Source organism: Chamaea fasciata, unplaced genomic scaffold (genome assembly GCF_029207755.1).
Source record: "Chamaea fasciata isolate MVZ Bird 193981 ecotype frontalis unplaced genomic scaffold, bChaFas1.0.hap1 SCAF_8, whole genome shotgun sequence".
In the NCBI taxonomy this organism is placed as follows: domain Eukaryota; kingdom Metazoa; phylum Chordata; class Aves; order Passeriformes; family Sylviidae; genus Chamaea; species Chamaea fasciata.
The window spans coordinates 16,922,919-16,940,939 of NW_027094093.1; the positions used below are offsets into that span (position 1 = coordinate 16,922,919).

Consider the following 18,021-nt stretch of genomic DNA (forward strand, 5'->3'; position numbering starts at 1 on the left):
GATGAGGTGGTCTTCCTGAAGCAGTGATCCTGTAGAAAGGTCTGGTAGCTCAGGTCCTCTGGGAATCCAGTGGGTAAGCGCCCCTCTGGTGTTCAGAGTCTCAGCTTATATCCAGGCTGGAATGCTTGGTTCCTCCCTCTGGGCGGAGCATCTCACAATGGGATGGTGAGTCATGTGATAAGGCCTGATGGGCCCATGAACAGGAGCTAGTCCAGGAGGGGGTTATCTGTGAGCTGTGTAGCAAAGGTGCTGATGGGCCCATTAACAGAAGATAAGCCAGAGTGGAGGAGGCAGGGAGCACTGCCTCACCTGGTTTCAACAGTTCATGAAGATGGTGATAGAATATACTTCAACCCAGGACAGTGCTGGGGTTCAAATTGTCATAATGTAGAGTGTGTGTGTGGGCATCTTGCATCCTGGGTCCAGAGTTTGCAAACTCTTCACACAGTTGCCCCTTATTCCTGCAAAAGACAAGCAGTATGAGAAGGGACTTCACGGTGATTCTTTCTGTACCAATATTTGCTGTGATGAATAGCAGATTGCACATAGTCACATGAAGGGGCTCTCTCTATAGGAGAGCACTCAAGTTATCAGTGTTACAGGGGGCTTGCTTTATTGGCTTGTTCCTATTTCATCTAATGAATTTTCAGCTTTCAAGACCCCTCCATACAAATATTTCTCACTGAAGGGCAAGGACAATAGTTTTTAAATTCACAGGAGAAGTAAATAATTTTGAGCAGTGTTGAACCCTGCTGCCTAGCCTTATGCTTTATAGATAATTGTTCATTGATCTGTCTGGTGGGAAGGAACTTCTGGATCTCATATCAACATCCTGTTGATTATTTCCCTGTCTCTCTTTTCTCCTAAACTGTACATTTTTTAGATTTCTGTTTTTGAAAGAGTGCCAAATAAGAGGCTAAACAGGTCAAAGTCTGTAGGAGAGGAGGAACGTGTATGGAAACTTAAAACAGACTCAGTGTCAAGGTAAAGAGCTTTCGGAAAAAGAAAATGCATCTTGCAGTTTCTTTTCAGCTCCTGCATGTTTAGGAAGGGTAACTGATGGCATAATTAATGAGTAGGCAGAATTACTGTGCTAATGTGTTGGCATTTTGTGCAAGTGTGCAGTGATATATTGGAGAAGTGTAAAGTACCTGAAACCAGACAATTGTATTAACCTTAGGCAAGTTTCTTTTCCAGTCAGAGCTTTCCTCCTGCTCCAAAAGACAATGTTGTCTTCTTGCATTGTGCTCAGTAGGGCACTATTTTTACCATTCTTTATAACTGAGAGGATAAGTAGGATGCCCAAGAGCTTTACCTAATCATTTAGCTAATGATCCTGCTCTTTAATATCTGTTCAGGTGTTTAATTCAGTTTAGATTACTACTCTGATAGTCCTTTCTGGCTGTTGGTTTTGATAGGACTCATTTTTATATGCTGCATCCCCTGGAAAAGGAAGGTCATAGTTCAGCTCTGAATTACTAAGTGTCTTCTTTTAGATTGTGCCTCAGTGTAAACATTCAAACCAAATATTAATCTTTAGTTTATATTAATGTTCCTTGAACTGTGACCTGTCTGTTTTGTGGGTCAAAATATTTAAACCCCCAGAGTTCATAGCATGACAGGGTAACCAGTATCAGTAGGGATGGAGGAAGTGCTAGTGCTCCCTGCAGTAATCATGTCCAGTCTGTGTAAGCAGGCAGGAAAAAGGCCCGAAAAACATCCCACCCTGGGGTGTCTAAAAACATGGCTCTATAATATGTTGGAGACTTTACAGGGTACAGCTGTTAGAAGAGCCAAATTAACCTCTGGGCAGATGCAGGGACAAGACTACATCGTATTGTTCCAAAGCCAAGAGAGAGAACCTCATGCCCTTGGTGCTTTGGTGCTGTCTCCTAGTGTATTTGAACATGTGGGACCAGACTCTTAGCTAGAAATTTGGAGCACTTTGATGTGCAGCAGTTTATATATCTTAGTGCTTCAGACTGCAAGGTTTAGAATATCTTCTGCCACACCACCACCTGTATTTTCCTCCAGTAGCTAAACACATTAGTTTGGTGTTTATTAAATGCCAGTGTTTGAAACAGAGTAGGATATTCTGAGGAAGACTGTTGTGATGTGCTCATTTATTATGTTCTTTTGAAAATTTTTAGTAAAGACAAAACCAAATCAAAATAGCTCGACAAGCATGAATGGAAGACTCCCCAGGTCCCCATTTCACCTCTCATCGAAAAGTCGTTAAAGTTGTGAATAATTAGCAAATCCAAAATTTAGCACCTGTTTGCCCGATAAAAGCCAGCTGTACTGTATGTATATTGTTTTAGCCACCTGCAATTTGCATACCGAGTGCAGTACCATTGTTCAAGTTGCTTCGCTTAAGGTGTTTTGAGATATTATGTTTCTATCAAAGATTAAAGATTGGTGCAATAGAATGAAACCTGTAGTAAGACTGTGATATCAGTGTCTTGAAGTGATGAGGTTATATGGGGTTAAATTTTTGACTTTTCATTTCTTTGTTTTTTCATTTCAGTGACTCAACTTTTTTTTATCTAAAAAAATAGTTTTTATCTATTTCACTTCAGCTTATTTCTTCATAGGCTTTGATTAGGACATGACTTACTGAAGTAAAATTAGTTGTCCTTGGTTTTATTTCAATATATTTTTTAAAATACAGGTTTCCTGGGCAAGCTAGTCATTTCAATGCATGCAGGACATTCCTGTGATATGGAGTTCATTTTGACATTGTTTCTCTTCCTCTCAAACAGAACTAGAATGTAAAACTACTTTCCCTTTTTCTAAAAATTATTGTCCTCTGAAGTGTCTGTAATTCTGAAACTGAAGTCACAGAAAATCTTTCTTGTCCACATTCAATCTACTAGCATTTTCTGCCATCCTGAATTTTTTTCATAAATATTCGTTAAAGTCCTATATGTTTTTCACAGCCTGTGAGGTAAGATCAGGTTTTAGTGACAGTCTGAAATGGCATAAGATGAACAGACAACTTACATCCTAAGCCATTAACAGACAGCGGGAAAGGAGCCGAGTTCAATCGCAATTTCATACTGGATAGCACAATTCCCGACATTCTTCATTATATCTAATATTATATTCTGACTTATCTTTCATTAAACTATAAAAAGCACTGATTATAAAGGGTGTGTTGTGACATTAGTAGGATTTTAGGTCTTGATAGACTTAAATTCAGGTTTTACCTCTGCTATAGATTTACTGCATTTTCTTGAACAAGTTGCTTGTTTTCAGTTTGGCTAATTCTCATACTGTAAAAAAGGAGAATAATCAGTACTTGTTTACTCTGATCAACCATGATCAAAACAGTGATACTGTCTTACTTACCTGATATGTGAGATGCAGCCATAGTCTGTTGTCTAGGGTTTGAGGTTGACTGTCAAACTGTAGAAAACTAGCAGAGACTAATATTGGATATTCTGAGTGTTTCCTCGCCCCTTCAATTTCATACGTGTTCTGTAGAAATTTGTAATATGTCAAGAGATGAGAACAAAACTGATGAAATTTTAAGTGATTAAGAAAGAGAAATTGCACCACAAGTGCAGTAATTGTGGTTCTTAGAAGTTTCACATTGTCCTGGCTTTTCTTCTTTCTTTCCTGGTGCTAAATTATGTTGGACACCCATAAATCCTTTCCTGATGCCTACTTTGCATATAAGGAATTTCCAAGTGATTGTTGCAGAGCTGTTTGTCAAGAAGGCAAGATGCAGGTGATCTGCATACCAGTACATTGTTTCATGTCACAACTCAGGCATTAAATATGGACTTGGTGTGTCAGCACCATGAAACAAATTCCATTTCTGAACAAGTAAGGGCTATTGCTAGAGGTATGTCTCAATCACTTTGTGCAATACCATAAATTTACATAAGTTTGACTCTGTCAGCTTAGACAAAAATAAACTACGTTTGAACACTTTTTTCCGTAAAACTCCTATTTTAATTGACAACAAATCCTTCTAAAATCTGTTTTTGATGTAGCAATATTAGTCAATGTCTGCTGTCATTTAATTTTCACAAGAAAATCTCTGAGAAACCTTTTCTCATTGGGAAGCCAGTTTCTGCTGCATAGTTTATTCTTGATCTCCTTGTATAAGCACGGAATAATAACTTCTGTGATGACACTGGTGCTTTCTTAGAAAAGATACTTGAGCTAAACAGAAGGGCAAGACAAGGTCACTGGCATTATATATCTACAGTGTGCTCTAAGAAATGAGTCAGACTTACAGATGGAATGATAGTTTGCCTTATCATGAGAACACACATCTTCAAAGGTTCCTGCTTTGGAAAAATAAAGTAAAAACCATAAGGAACCACTTAAGGAGGCTGCATAAATAAGTTGCCATTTGTGAGCAATATATGCAAAACGATAGGACTGCAAGGACTGTATTTGATGGAAAAGCTTCTAACCATTTAAACTGCCATCCTGGTGTTTATTACCTGAATCACCTCCGGGAGTCTGATAAACACCTGTGATCTGCTGGTAATTCAGGAAAGGAAGCAGCACTCTGCATGACCTGCTTTTTTTCTCCCAAGCAGTCACGGTGTAATAAACAGTGTACAGTGATTTTGAACATGCAAAGAATATATTTAGACGAGTTAAGGCTACTATTCTTGGTTTAATGCTTAACAAAGCTAACAGGAGAAAGTGGTTTAGTACCTCTGTATGGTGTACATCCAAGTGGCAGGAGTGAGTGAAAGACAATAGGAGATAGCGGTACTTGGAAGGCAATTCAGTCATTTCATTTGAAAATGAGAGTAAATGGTAAACACCTTAAAGAGAAAGAGAGAAAAAGCAGGTGTTCCTTTTAACCAATACATTTGAAAAGTTACTACATGACCAGTAAAGTAGTAATTTCCCGGAAAACAATATTTAAATATATCCATCTTCATTTAGATCTTGGACACATACTTAAATATTATTGATTATTTGCAATTGTGTGCATCCATGTGTAAGTATATTAAACAAAAAAGTAATAGTATCATGTCACTGATTGGGATAAAGTACAAAAATGGAACTGGAGTCCCTAATTACTAGTTGTTTGCGTTTTTTTTTTTAATTAAGGAAACCACTAGCAAATTATAGACATCCAGTTTATAGCATTGCAATCTTACAGGCTTGCTCTCATGAATATGGTAATTTTTTATTTTATGCCCTCTTGAGATGTCTTGTTAAAAACATTTTATTGGTGATCCTAAAATTCAGTAAATTTGAAGCCCTTGGCACCCTGAAGATAGTTAAAGTTCTTCAAAAAATGTCGGCAATAAATATTTGGCAAATATAAAGAATATGCACATTTTTCCCAAGTGGGTGATATATTTTTTTCCCAGTTCTTACAGTCAAGTGATGACACTGCAGTTCAGAATATAAGTGTATATTGATATTTTTCTTCCAGAAACTGCATGTGTGGCTTAGAGTGCTTCTCCCACAGAGTTATTTTTGTGCAGACACCTGAAAGTGGTTGCACACTTGCTCCAGCTTGCAGACTAGTTTTGGACAGTCAGGTGTATGTATGAGCAAGTGGTCTTTATTTGGAGCAATTAAAATTCTAACATTCTCTTCTCTTGACATGCAATTACTAGGGCTCTGCTGTTCCCACTAATTGCTCTTGCTGGGGACATTGGTGAGGAGCCAATGATTTTGATGGGTAGTGGATTATCATTTTTACTCTGCTACCTGAGAAAAAAATCATTTGCAAAATCCCATGTGTAATTAGCAAGACTCATGATTAATTGTCCTGCAAAATTAGCTTCACTGTTGCTTTTATTTTACTGCTCAAATATTAATTAATGTTAACTCCTTTCCTTCAGTCCTAGCTTTTGAATATTCAACATGGCTTTGAAAAATTAGTCAGGGCTTCTACTTGCATTAACATGCTGGAGCTTTGATTTCTGAATAAGTATTCTGATTTAAAAGATCACACGTGGGTCATAAATAATTTTTATAGGAGGACAAACAAAGCATCAAAGCATCATGGGAAGGCATTCATGCACTAACTGAAAGTAAATTGTTTCAGTAATGATTCATTCCCGCAGTGCTTTTAGGGAAACATCAGCAAATATGCAAAACACTGCATTGTGTGGGGCAAAACAATTATTTAATGCAGCAATCAATGTATATATTTTCAAAGTATCAGACTGAAAGGGGTAAAAATATTGATGGAGTTTTAGCAGTTGCAGTATCTGTTCTATTTCTAGGAATTACAGGTTCTCGCGTTTTGATGGTCTAAGGTAGAAAATTGAAATTGTCTGTATGTCAATGCCATCTGTCATAGTGCTCTCAAAACTCTTATATATTTCCTGCTTACTATGACAGGGTCAGAAAGCACAGAAAGGACCTAGTGATGACTGTTCTTGGGTCACTGGGATGCTGATGAATTGAATTCACAGGACAGCTCATTAAAACCAGCAGCAAGATGTCCTGATGCCCCGAAGAGCCTTGGCTTCTGGTTTACCTGTGTTTTCATCATGCCAGAATAATTCATAGAATTCAGAAGAGAGCTTTTTTTCCAAGAACTGCAGGTTCCTCCCAGTATTGCTGCAGCACCACATGTAAAGGACACCTGCATGCCAGTATAGGCTAAATTTTGCTCCTGCATCAGTCCCTGCTTTATTTCTTCTCTGTGTTTTGAGCATGAAGCTACATGAGTTTCTCCACACTTCAGTAGAAAAGCCCTTTCCCTTCTAGATATTCTTCTCATTATGCAATAATCTCACTGTAATCTTGCCATAAAATTCCAAGTTGACCCCAGGAGAGAGTAGGAGGGGTAGAGGTGACAGCATGGTTTATTGGGCAACATACTTGGCTTCGTTATCAAACATAACAGGTGTAGCAAATTTGGGAAATTCTCTCTCGCTCCTTCCATTAAAGTGTAATGTGCTTCTGACAGCACTTGGTTAATTTTACTTGCTTTTTTCAAGTTCTTCTGAATGAGTTCTTTTGACTGTTTTTTTAATATTGAATTACCCTTAAAACTGAAATTAATTAAAAAATCAGGTTGGAATCTGACTTCTGTTTGGTCACATTGTCCACACATGGCAATTCCAGAATTTTTACAAGCTCATTAAAAAGCTTTTTTCAGTCTTCACATCTTTTTCTGTAGCCTTCCCAAATCTCAGTGATTGGCTTCAGTGTAGAAGCCTTTTGGCCCTGTTAATACGCTCAGACACATCCTTCTCTTCTCGACATTTAAAAGGCCATTGTAGATGTACATTAATTCAGAATTTCTGTAGAGCCTCAGAATGTTTTCATATGTGAGAGAAAATTAAAAAATAAATTCCAATCTGGATTCAAACACCAAGAAAGGTTTCACATTTTCTTTGGAACTTTGGAGACCTTTGAGTAAATACAAGGATCTGTGTGCCTTCTGCTGTTCATCTGTAATTGCTTAGTCAGATTAAGGTGCAACCATGAAGCCAAAATTGACTCACATGCTTTTTTAATTTCAAGAGAAACATTCATATATAGGAGTGGTTGCAGAGAAGGAAGCAGGAACACTTTGCAGATGTGCATGTATGAGATGCTTGCTAGAAAAATTCTAATTTTGTCTCTGTGATCCGCTCATGGAAGCCTTTTCTACAAGGAAAAGAACTGTCATCTATTCTGATAAGAGCACGTCATTTTTCCTGTGCAGTCATAGCTATAGAGACAGTTTTTTCTGAAGTAATAAATAGCTGTTTTTCTCTTAAAAATGACAATTTAAAAAGTGACTTTGCTGTGTTAAACACCCTCATGCCATAGTGTCATCCTGCAGCACTATACCAGACAGTAACAGGGGGACTTGCATCACAGCTAGGGTCTGGAGGAAGGAGTCTCATTCAGGAATTTAAATAGGAAATAGTTCAGATTTGGTCCTTTCCAAAAATGAAGGCTTTGGTCTACTAAATCAACAGAAATTAATGAAGCAAAAAAAAAAGAAGCTGAGATACATAAATTATGAAGATTGAGACCTTTCCATTTCCACAACTATTATATTTACTGGTCAGATATCCCAGGAGCAAGTCTCCAGAGGCAGCAGGTTTTCCTGCAAAATGGAAACAAAAGAAAGAAAAGAGGTCATTTTATCTTCAAAGCCATAATGCAACATGTAGCAGACTGCTAGCACCATCTTCCATCCATGAAAGAATTCATAGATCTCCAGCATCAACAGACTGCCATGTTGACATTTCTAGACTATACATGATGCTGCACCCCTTCATTTTCCAGTGATGCCCAGGGAATTTGCACATATAAATCTACAGGAGCAAGTGGCTTCAAGTTTAGAGTCACAGGCACACTGGTCATTAGCCGAGTTTCTTAGTTATTAGACAAATGTTTGGAGAGACTGAATAACTGATTTTGCAAGGATCTGTTCAAGTACAGCTGCCTGGGGAAATCTAAGGTTTTACAGAATCTGGGTGTAAAAATAAAGCTACAAAGTTCAAGCCCTCCATATTCTTTTACCTTTTTTTGATTTATTTTAAATCCATATTTGCATGTAACATCCATTTCATGGAGTGGGGATTTGCATAGAGGATTATTTTGTTATCTGAAGGTCAGAATCCATCCGTTACATTTAAATTTTTTTATTTGGCATGAGAATTTAGCTTTAATAGCTGTGGATTTGGCTGTGCTATATAAAAACACTTTTTTGAGAAGAGAAGGTTAACCCTATGTTTATGGAGCACGGGCAGAGCTCCAGACAGCACAACACTGTCTCTGTCTGCTGCTTTACCAACATCCCGATCAGCCTTTGGGGAGGCTAGGTTTCTCTTTTCCACCTCTTTTTCTCTCAGTTTTTTAGTTAGAAAAAAAACCAAAACCAAACTAGAGGCAGAGAATCCTAGCCTTATCTTTTTCTTCTAAACAACTATCCCTTTAGCTTTTTCCACTGATTGGCACTCTTTCAGATGCTAGCAAGAAATACAAAAGTTTTAAGATTTTCAATTGAAAAAAAATACTATTTGACATGTGGGGAAGGACAGATAGGAAAGAGAGATTTTTCTTTACCTCTTAGGAATTACATACAGCTTCTTCCTTAAAATTGGCCTCCACCAGGAGGCTAAAATACTCTGAAGGTTAGCTACAGCTTTATCTGCTGCTGTGATGGTATTTACAGGATGATGAATATATTAGTTAAAATTCAAATTGATTATATGGAGTGGTAATGTTGATACCATATTTACTGCTTTAGTGTAGTCCAATCATTAGTGTGGAAAGAGTGGTAAGAAAATAACTTAAAGGTGACACTGTCTGAAATGCAGGAAATGAACAGTGCTTTATAAAAATATATATTTATTCTATTATGTTAATTTTTCAAAATAAGCTTAGAAGAGTTAAGTGTAATGTTTGATCAGTAGGTGCATCTATTCTAGCATATTATTAGTCTGTTTAGTCACATCTAGAAATACGTTCTTCATATTTGTGGTTGCCAAAGTAAATAGAAATCAATGAAAGTAGCAAAAGTGCTGAAGTCATTTCAATAAGTGAAGTGTTCATTAATTTAAATTTCACACTTGACATTGTTACAGACTAATCACAGAAAATAAGGCATTGACTTCTAAATATGTTCCAAGCCAGGGAGGAATCCTGCAACTTTGTTTTCAAAGTGGCATTGACATTAGAGGGAAAGACCTCTGACTGCAGCAGTTTAGGCAGATGGTAATGATACGGTAAACTTTCTCAAAAGCCTGAAGTCCATTCATATGGATGACATAAGCTTGAGGAGTTTGCAAGCAAACAATATTGAGGCACTGGGACAGAACATGTTCTGAAACATCAAAAAGCTCTTCCTGCCGTTTTCAAACATCTAAAAATATGTGTGAAGCCTGTTCACAATTTAATGGGAGATACACAGAGAGCTGGGGGTAGTTATACAGGAAATTAGAAAAGCCTCATCTCATCAGAGTGAAATAAATGTGCCATCATATAAGAAAGTAATTGGAGGGGTGTGTCAGTTATGTTGATGTCAAGCAGGTGGTCATAAATTAGAATAAGCATTTATAATTGATACTAGTGATAAGAAAGTGTTTAAAATTACACTGAAGAGAGATACCTAACTTGCCTCTTTTTCTCCTTTTTAAGAAAGAGGTTTGGGAAATGAAATTTTCCCTGGTTATCTTACCCATCATAGCCTGATCCTCTACTCACCTGCTTTTCTGTGAAGTATCCAAATCACATTGCATAATGCAGCAAGCAGTGCAAGTAACTTAGATGGAAGGCTACATTGCAGTTGCAGTAAATAACTTTGCTCTTAGGTAATGGGAGGCGGGTAGGTGACACTGAACTGCTGTTTTTTGTTTGATAGGTGCAAGGATACTGTCTCCCTTCTCTTTGTTGTCTAATCAGTTCTTTAGTCATGGAGAACTCCCATTTATGGAGAATGGTGGTACTTAATTCTTCCCGCCTTGAGAACATCCTCTGTTGCTTAGAATATTCAAGAGAATCCAGAATTCCTTAGCACCCATGACATAGATGGCACACAGATGTCTTCCTGTCAACCCTTTTTGAAGAGTTAACTTTGCTTGGACCTGCTCCTAATTCCAGACCCTGCCTGTGTCTTGTTCACTGTTCATAAAATACTATTGATTGTTGTGAAAATCTTTTTTGATCTGGTATATGAATCATGACTGAGAGTTTAAATATTAATCTTGTGGTTTGTACACAATATATTTAAGAGCAACGGTATTTTTTTGCTGTTACAATCTCTCACCTATAACAGGAAGAAATCAGTAGTAGTGGTAAGAACAGCCTTAGGATGAGATTATGGTGTGCATCTGAATGCACTGCTAGGATTTCTGAAGTCTAATATTTACTCAAATCTTTAATAATAGATACAGTATTTCCTGATCAAAAAGCAGAGGACTGTAAAATTGTACACGGTGTTTAAGTGTCCTACCATTATTACAGCTCTATGTGGTCTAGTTTTTCACCAGATTTCAGTGTAAATTGGATGAACTATGATGATATCAATACAAGTTGGAGTCAAAACCTGGTTGAAAATTTGTCCTTTTATCTAGTTTTATGTATATGCTTAACATTACTATTGATTTTTGGATTGATTATTTCAATGGGGTTTTTTTTTCCAGTAACAAAAAAGTTCAACAGAAATTTTTACTTTGGATTTACCTCCTTTGTGAACTTAAATTTGTGCATAAAACTGTGAGACCCACTGAATTAGTGATTGTTTTATCTTTGCTTAGTATAGCTTGAAGTTACTATGTAGTAACTTTACATTTTACAGACCTGTCCCATTCCAGTCTGATATGAAATGGCAGTGAAATAGATTCCTCTTGGAAGGGTTCAGACAATATTTATAATACAGGATTACATTCCTAAAACAAGTATCACTGTAAACTTTCCTAATAAATGAAACAGTTGCAAAGGTGATATACTAAAGGGCTTAAATCAGTGCAACGTGGTGGTTTTCCTTCCTTTTTGACCTATGTGCCTTTGAGGAATAAATTTTTGTGTTGCAATTTGCAAGCTACTGTAAGTTTTTCTCATAAATTTTAAAAACCCTACTCTTTTTTCCCCATTAAATTCTTGTTAGTTCTTTCTTTTTCCTTTAAAATCTTCCAACTAATAGTAAAAAGAAAAGCATTTTAGTAGGAAACCCAGAGACATATCATAGCTGGTTAAAATATTATGCCAAATATGATGTTTAATTTATTAATTTGTAAATCTTTCATCAGATAATATCTCTGTGGAAAAAAAAGCAGAAGAGTCCTGTTTTACCATTCTGATGGAACTTGAGAACCTTTTCTGACATTCTGACATGTGGAGTTACACTTGAAGCATTGACTGACTCCATCCACGTTTACATGTACATGTGACCTCTGTATCCTTGAATAAATGTCCTGATCTGTGAACACTGGGATTGAGGAAGAGAAGGAAGGTTGCAGATTTGGTTCTTGAGTCCTGACCTTACCCTATCCCACTTATCAAGTAGGTGTAAGACTTCAGTGTGAGGTAGTACTTCTGTCCCAAAGTTTGGCTCATGCCAACTAATTTTTGCACCATGTATAAGCTTTGAGAACACATTCTGTTTGTGTAAGGAGGGTGCAATAGTCCTAGTATCCTTAAAATAAAAGTCTGGAATGAAAAGGGGTGATGTGGGGTGAGCAGGAATAGAAGAGGCCTTGGAGGAGACAAAATTATTTGAACCATCTGCAAGAGAAGGTAGGCAAACAGCTGCAATGGGGAGGGCACACACAAACAAGGAATGTGTGCAATTAGATTCTGCTTCACATAGGGGGGCTATAATTTCATTTTATTACTTTGTTGACAATCCTCTCTTTTTTTTTTATTGTGAATGGCATCATCAATACTATCAGCTGGTTCACTAACAGATGGCTTTGCACCATTTCCAGTATGATACCCAGCATACCATGTTATATTTACCTGCTTGCTACAGAGTATTTTACCTGGAAGGACTGCACTGCTGTGTAGGAATACATTTAACTGAGGGATCTTATGTAGCTCTCAGTGGGAGATAAGGTAATAAACAAAACTTGGGTAACATTTTGCTAACTAGTTAATGAAGGAAGTGAATCAACATGTTTTGAACTTACTTTTCCATTTGCTTTTCATTTGCTTGTTCAATTTTCTAGAAAGGAAAGAATATCTTTTGATTAGAACACAGTTCCAACTGAAGTGAGAAAAAGGAAAACTGCTGCTGCATGGCATTCTGAAGAGTGAGCAAAAGCCCTTTTTAAATATTTTCTTTCCCCCTTATAAATTTGTTTTCTATTCTTTTGCCAGTTTAACTTTCAAGTAGTTTTTAACTTACCTTGCTATTTACCGGTAATTTTGACACTTAGAGAACACCCTGCTACCGGTATGACCTCACTATGCAAGTAGGGCTGGAACCCATACTGTGAATAATGTATTCCTGAGCTCTGCCCATCATTAAGGTTTTAATGCAAGATGGTATGGTGAAATGTAATTTTCTCTAAGGGTTCTGGAAAAGAGGTTGGGAGTAGTTGGTCTGGAAAAAGATGCTTTGGGTTCTCTAAAATTAAGAAAAGAAGAAAGGGATTCTATAAAATCAAGGTCTATATTCATAATATTTGCATTTACTTCCAAAATCACAAATTTGTATGTCTAAATTAATGTATTCTCCTTATAGGTGATTTTTTCTCCTGTATATCTAGATCTGCCACGTGGGGTTTTGTGCTCTATTTAAAACCTAGCAATGCACCCGGCTTTGCATAAAAGCTCATCAGTTGATGATAACACTAATCCTATAGTGCTGGTTCCTTCTGGTCATTCAGGTTGATGGTTGGGCTCAGTGATCCTAACGGTCTTTTTTAACCAAAATCACTCTCTGATTCTATTCAGCCCAATAATGTAGTTTACAGTAACAACTTCATACACTTGGTCTTCTGCCGAACAAAAAGCTGTCAGAGAAGTGCGCTGGTTTGGTGACGTATTCAAGGTAATCAACTCAGCTCCCAGAACTGCGCTATTTGGAGTCAGTGGAAATACTGCATGAAGGAGGACTGCACACTCAGGCTTTGTGTGAGACAACTAAGAAAACTGTGATAAGATTAGCAGGGAAAGAGAATAATATGCTCTTGCAGAAACCAAAGAATGGGGGATCTTTATGCCATGGATAGCAGATCTTTGGAAATCATTGACAGAGCATCTTGCAGATACTTACAGTTTACAGCAGCTAAAGATGGGGGTGGGGAGGTTCATTGATGGTTTGTAAATGTATAAGAATGATCTCTGCTTCAGAACGTCACCAGGCTAAAAATAGAAAAAGACTGGGAAATAAGAGAGGGAAGCATGTCTCCCCTCTTATTCCTCCATAGACATCTGCTTATGACCTTGGAGGCAGAGTAAAGCAGTAGCTGGACCTGCTGAGCTGAAGCAGTTTGGTTCTTCTGAAACACAGCGGAGCTCTAGTAATGAAACCTTTAAATAACAACATGCTAATAGGTTTTCTGGTGTACAAAGTGAGAATAAAATCTAGCCACCCTGTTGTAAGTAAGTCGGTTCTGGTATAGCTAAGTCATTTTCTCACTGATTTTTACAAGGTAATAAACTTACAGACGGAAATTCTTTAAAGCCATAAATACCATGCATGCTGTCATGCCTAGAAGTACAGATAAAGCCAATTGGATGCTAAAACCAGTTGAAGTGCATTCCTTCTCTACCTGGTTTGCTCAGCTGAAACTGTCTGCTATCAGTTTGGGCGTACGGTGTTTGACCCTTGTCTGTAGATATAAATGAAATAGAGCTCCCATCACTTAGTCACAATGCACTGAATGATAAATTTGTACACAGCAGTTGACCTGAAAAGTGGAGGCTTAACCTCACACGAAAGCCTCTGAAGTTTCTTGTATCTGCTTTATCTCTGTAAACATTCTCCAGTCTTTCCCGATCTTATTCCTTACAGATAAGAATCCTATATTTGCGGGCCTGGTCTCTGAATTTTATATTCTGTTACATTCCTCTTATTTTGTGTTTTTCATATTCTGTGGCTCTGGAGGAAAAGGTGGTTTAACATACTCCATACTTTGCTTGAGTATGTGCTACAAACAAACTAATTTTTTAAAGTTATCATTTCAAGTATTACAGGATATGTTCTATGCATACTTTTTTTTTTATCATGCCACAGTATTTGTAATGTCACTTTAAGGTTTCCCCATTGCAAATCTCAGTAATATAGGTAATAAATTGTAGAACCTGGTAGTGCTTGATTGAAATATAAAGTTGTGAGTATAATACTGAGAAGGGTAGTGCTTGATTGAAATATAAAGTTGTGAGTATAATACTGAGAAGCGATACGTACATTCATTATCTTTCACTGATCATCAGATCCACAGTGTGAAACCAAAGGCAAAAAAAGAGTTGATGTGCATACTGTGAAATTTCCTGAATATGGAATTTGCATATGAAAATGGAATTATCAACTCAAGTTTTTACATCACACTAAGCAGAAAGAGAACAGAAAAAATTACTTCTGGAGCCAGTGTCTTAAACCTCCAATATTAAACATGTGCAAAAGGAGATATTATTTCTTCTTATCCTTTCTAAAATTCCCCATTGAGTGTAGAAATGACAGTAGTAACGTCGAGTTCCAAAAATGTGGAAATTCAGGGATGATGCACAAATAACTTGTAAATTGGGATCATTGACTGAACTCATGCTAGGAGAAAATTGATATTTTACAGCAAGAACATTATTTGTCAAAGTGTTTTCTGTTCACTAGGACAAAGATAAGAGGCAGAATGCAATGTACCATTATCATTCAGTTCTACTGTATAATTTCAGTCTTAGAAAAGGGACACTCCTAATTTCACATTTAAATCAAGAGATTAAAATGTTATTGTATTTCATTTATTCAGATGAAAGAATTTTTCCTCTATTTGTTTTCTTGCTGTATGCTGTGGATTTTTCTTGGGCATTGGGCAACACTTTAAATTACATCCCAGAGGCTAAAAGTGAAGGATTCCAAGCTAGAAGGCTGAAAAAACTTTGTGTGTTTTGGAAGTTTCCTGAACAATTTCTATACTTGTTTTGCTCTCCAATAATGGAAAAGGTCAGCCCTAGCTGTTTCCACAGCTGCTTGTACAAATTTAGAGGGAGAGTAAACAGACACAAGTTATGTTCTTGAGCTCAACTATTGCAGATTTTTCTGCAAAATCACGATGATGAGTTAGAGTGGGGACTTGACTGCTTATCTTGAAATTTTTATTTTCCTGTTTGCTGTACTGAGTGGCGCATGAGCAGCTGGGGAAAAACATAACTGAATTTCTTCGTCTTTTCATTTCTGTGGAAGATGTTAAATATATCACTTAGGGGGGAATAGTCCTGTTCTTCTTCCTATGTGTGCATCTTCCACATTTTTATGACTATTCAGCCTGTTTAATAAAGTGATTTTTTTGCATATAACGTAAGAGGAAATGGACTGCCTGTACTACATTAGTTCAAGTATCTTGTCTATGCCTGGGCAAGACCAAAAGCACAAAACAAGGCTTCAGTGAATATCCCCAGAATATTTTTGCTGCGTTGCCTGAGCTGTGGCACAACATCTTCCATGAGCATTTCTATCCTTTCAAAAGGCAGGCAGAAATTCTGCAACCATGATGGCACCATGAATACTTGCATGTAAAAGACTAGAATGTTGTATTTATTACAGAAATTTTGTAGGTATTGCAAAAAGTCTGGGCTTATGATCTGAACTTAGAAAGTTCTGGTTTGTCTTCTTGAAGGCTGTGAACTTCAGGTTCCAAGTCCCTGTGGCAGCCAGAATTGTTGTAACTGTCCCAGAGAGACACAGGCCTTCCTGTTCTCTTTCCGACTTGACAAGGCCCTGTAATGACTTTCAACAAGGTAATGTAGAGGAAGGAAGATCACATTAGAAATCCCCCTTCAGCTCTCCCTCCTTGCAGGCACAAACCTGAGAAACAAATTCTCTCAACTTCATCTAAAGAGGATCAAACACCTTCTGCTGTTGTTCCCAGTCATTGTTAATTGTTGTTAATTTCCTACACCTCATTAATTATTTGCTATTAAAGATGTGAGTGAGGCAAATGCCCTTCATCCATGGATAGTCACAAAAATGGATCATTAATAACTACAAAATTTTTTTACTTTTGAAGTTGAAAAAGAGCTTGTATGAAAGTCATGTTGTCTGCAGGAAAAGCCTGGTGCAGCATCAGGGTGTCATTTCATAAAGGGCTGGGTGTGAGCAATCCCTTGACATGCCAAAGAAACAAAAAAGGGAACAGTGATAAAACTGGAGCTGATGTTATCAACAGTGGTTAGAAGCAGCCCCTTCCTCACTACACTACTTGTCATTTAACTTGTTTTAAGGACAATTTTATTCAATACATGATGGTGATACCATATACAAAAGTTTTAAATCCTATGAAAATGTACAGTAAGGCTTATTCTTTAGTATGCAAATCAGTACATTAATCTAGTATTTTTGTTATGGTAAGTCTGAGAAGACCCAAACAGGACTGAGACTAATAACAAAAGTAACAGTAGGACAGTCTCCAATCAGAAATTCACGGTATAGATAGCTTGAACAGTCCTCAGAAGTATGGATGAGTTTCCTAAGGTGATGCTCAGGAATTGTCTTTTACCCTAGGAGCTGGGAAAGAATGCTTATAATTTTGTGATAGTATCAGAAAAGGAAGAAATTCACAAATAGCCCCTTTCCAGCTTGTCTTTAAAGCTGAGCTTGTCAGAATGGTTTCCACAACAGCAAGGTTTGATCTCCTTAAACAAAATTTTGAGTAAATCTACAGGTAGTATCCAATAACCTCTTCACTGTTGGCTTTGGCTGGTGGGTCTGCTCTACCTTACCTACCATGCTGCTGCTGTCTGAAATCCATTAGACGTTATTCCTGGAACTTGTTTGTCTTTGGCTGTTCATGGCTGATACTCAGGTGAAATAACAAGCTTTAAGACTATTATTTCCATCCATTCTCTGTTCTGGATAAGGTGCTATCACACTAATTGTAAAATATATCCATTCTCTTGCTTCTCTTTCTTTTCGCCTTTGTCAGCTTTCACTTTTATCTAGAATATTTGGTCACTCAATGCACAGACATTTGGTAATGACAGCTCCATGGCCGGCTGAAAATCAGTATTAGATTATGGCCTGAAAACCAGAATTGGATTATAGGCTGATCATCTTCCACCATTTTAGCTGCAGTGACCCCCAAAGAGGGGCAGTAAGTTCTGCTTCTGCAGCCAAGTCCAAGTAGAATTGTGAATCAAAGCTGTCATTTGCCATTGTTCACAGCCTGGTATATTCACTTTAATTAACTTTTTTTTTTTTTTTTGAGATATTAATATAAGGCAATGAATTTCAGCAGCTGGGAAATTTACACACCACCCCTCTGTGCCTCTTTAATGGGGTCTATGCAGTCTTCAGAGGCAGGGGGACAGAGTTCCTCTTTCAATAATTTCTGGAGTAGTGATTTCTTTAGCTGCTGCAGTTTTCCAAAAGGGACTGTGAAGCAAAGCCAAGAGGTCATCTGGGCAAAGACTGAAGAA

General features: G+C 37.4%; 1 long non-coding RNA gene across 1 annotated transcript; it reads right to left on the reverse strand.

The window, feature by feature from the left end:
• Nucleotides 1-410: 410 nt before the first annotated feature.
• On the reverse strand, nt 411-3,467 carry LOC136293020 (uncharacterized). The gene is made up of 3 exons (XR_010722060.1): nt 3,352-3,467; nt 3,210-3,275; nt 411-461 (listed from the first exon to the last, which is right to left on the reverse strand). It is a non-coding gene; the product is annotated as an uncharacterized lncRNA (long non-coding RNA).
• Nucleotides 3,468-18,021: the final 14,554 nt, after the last annotated feature.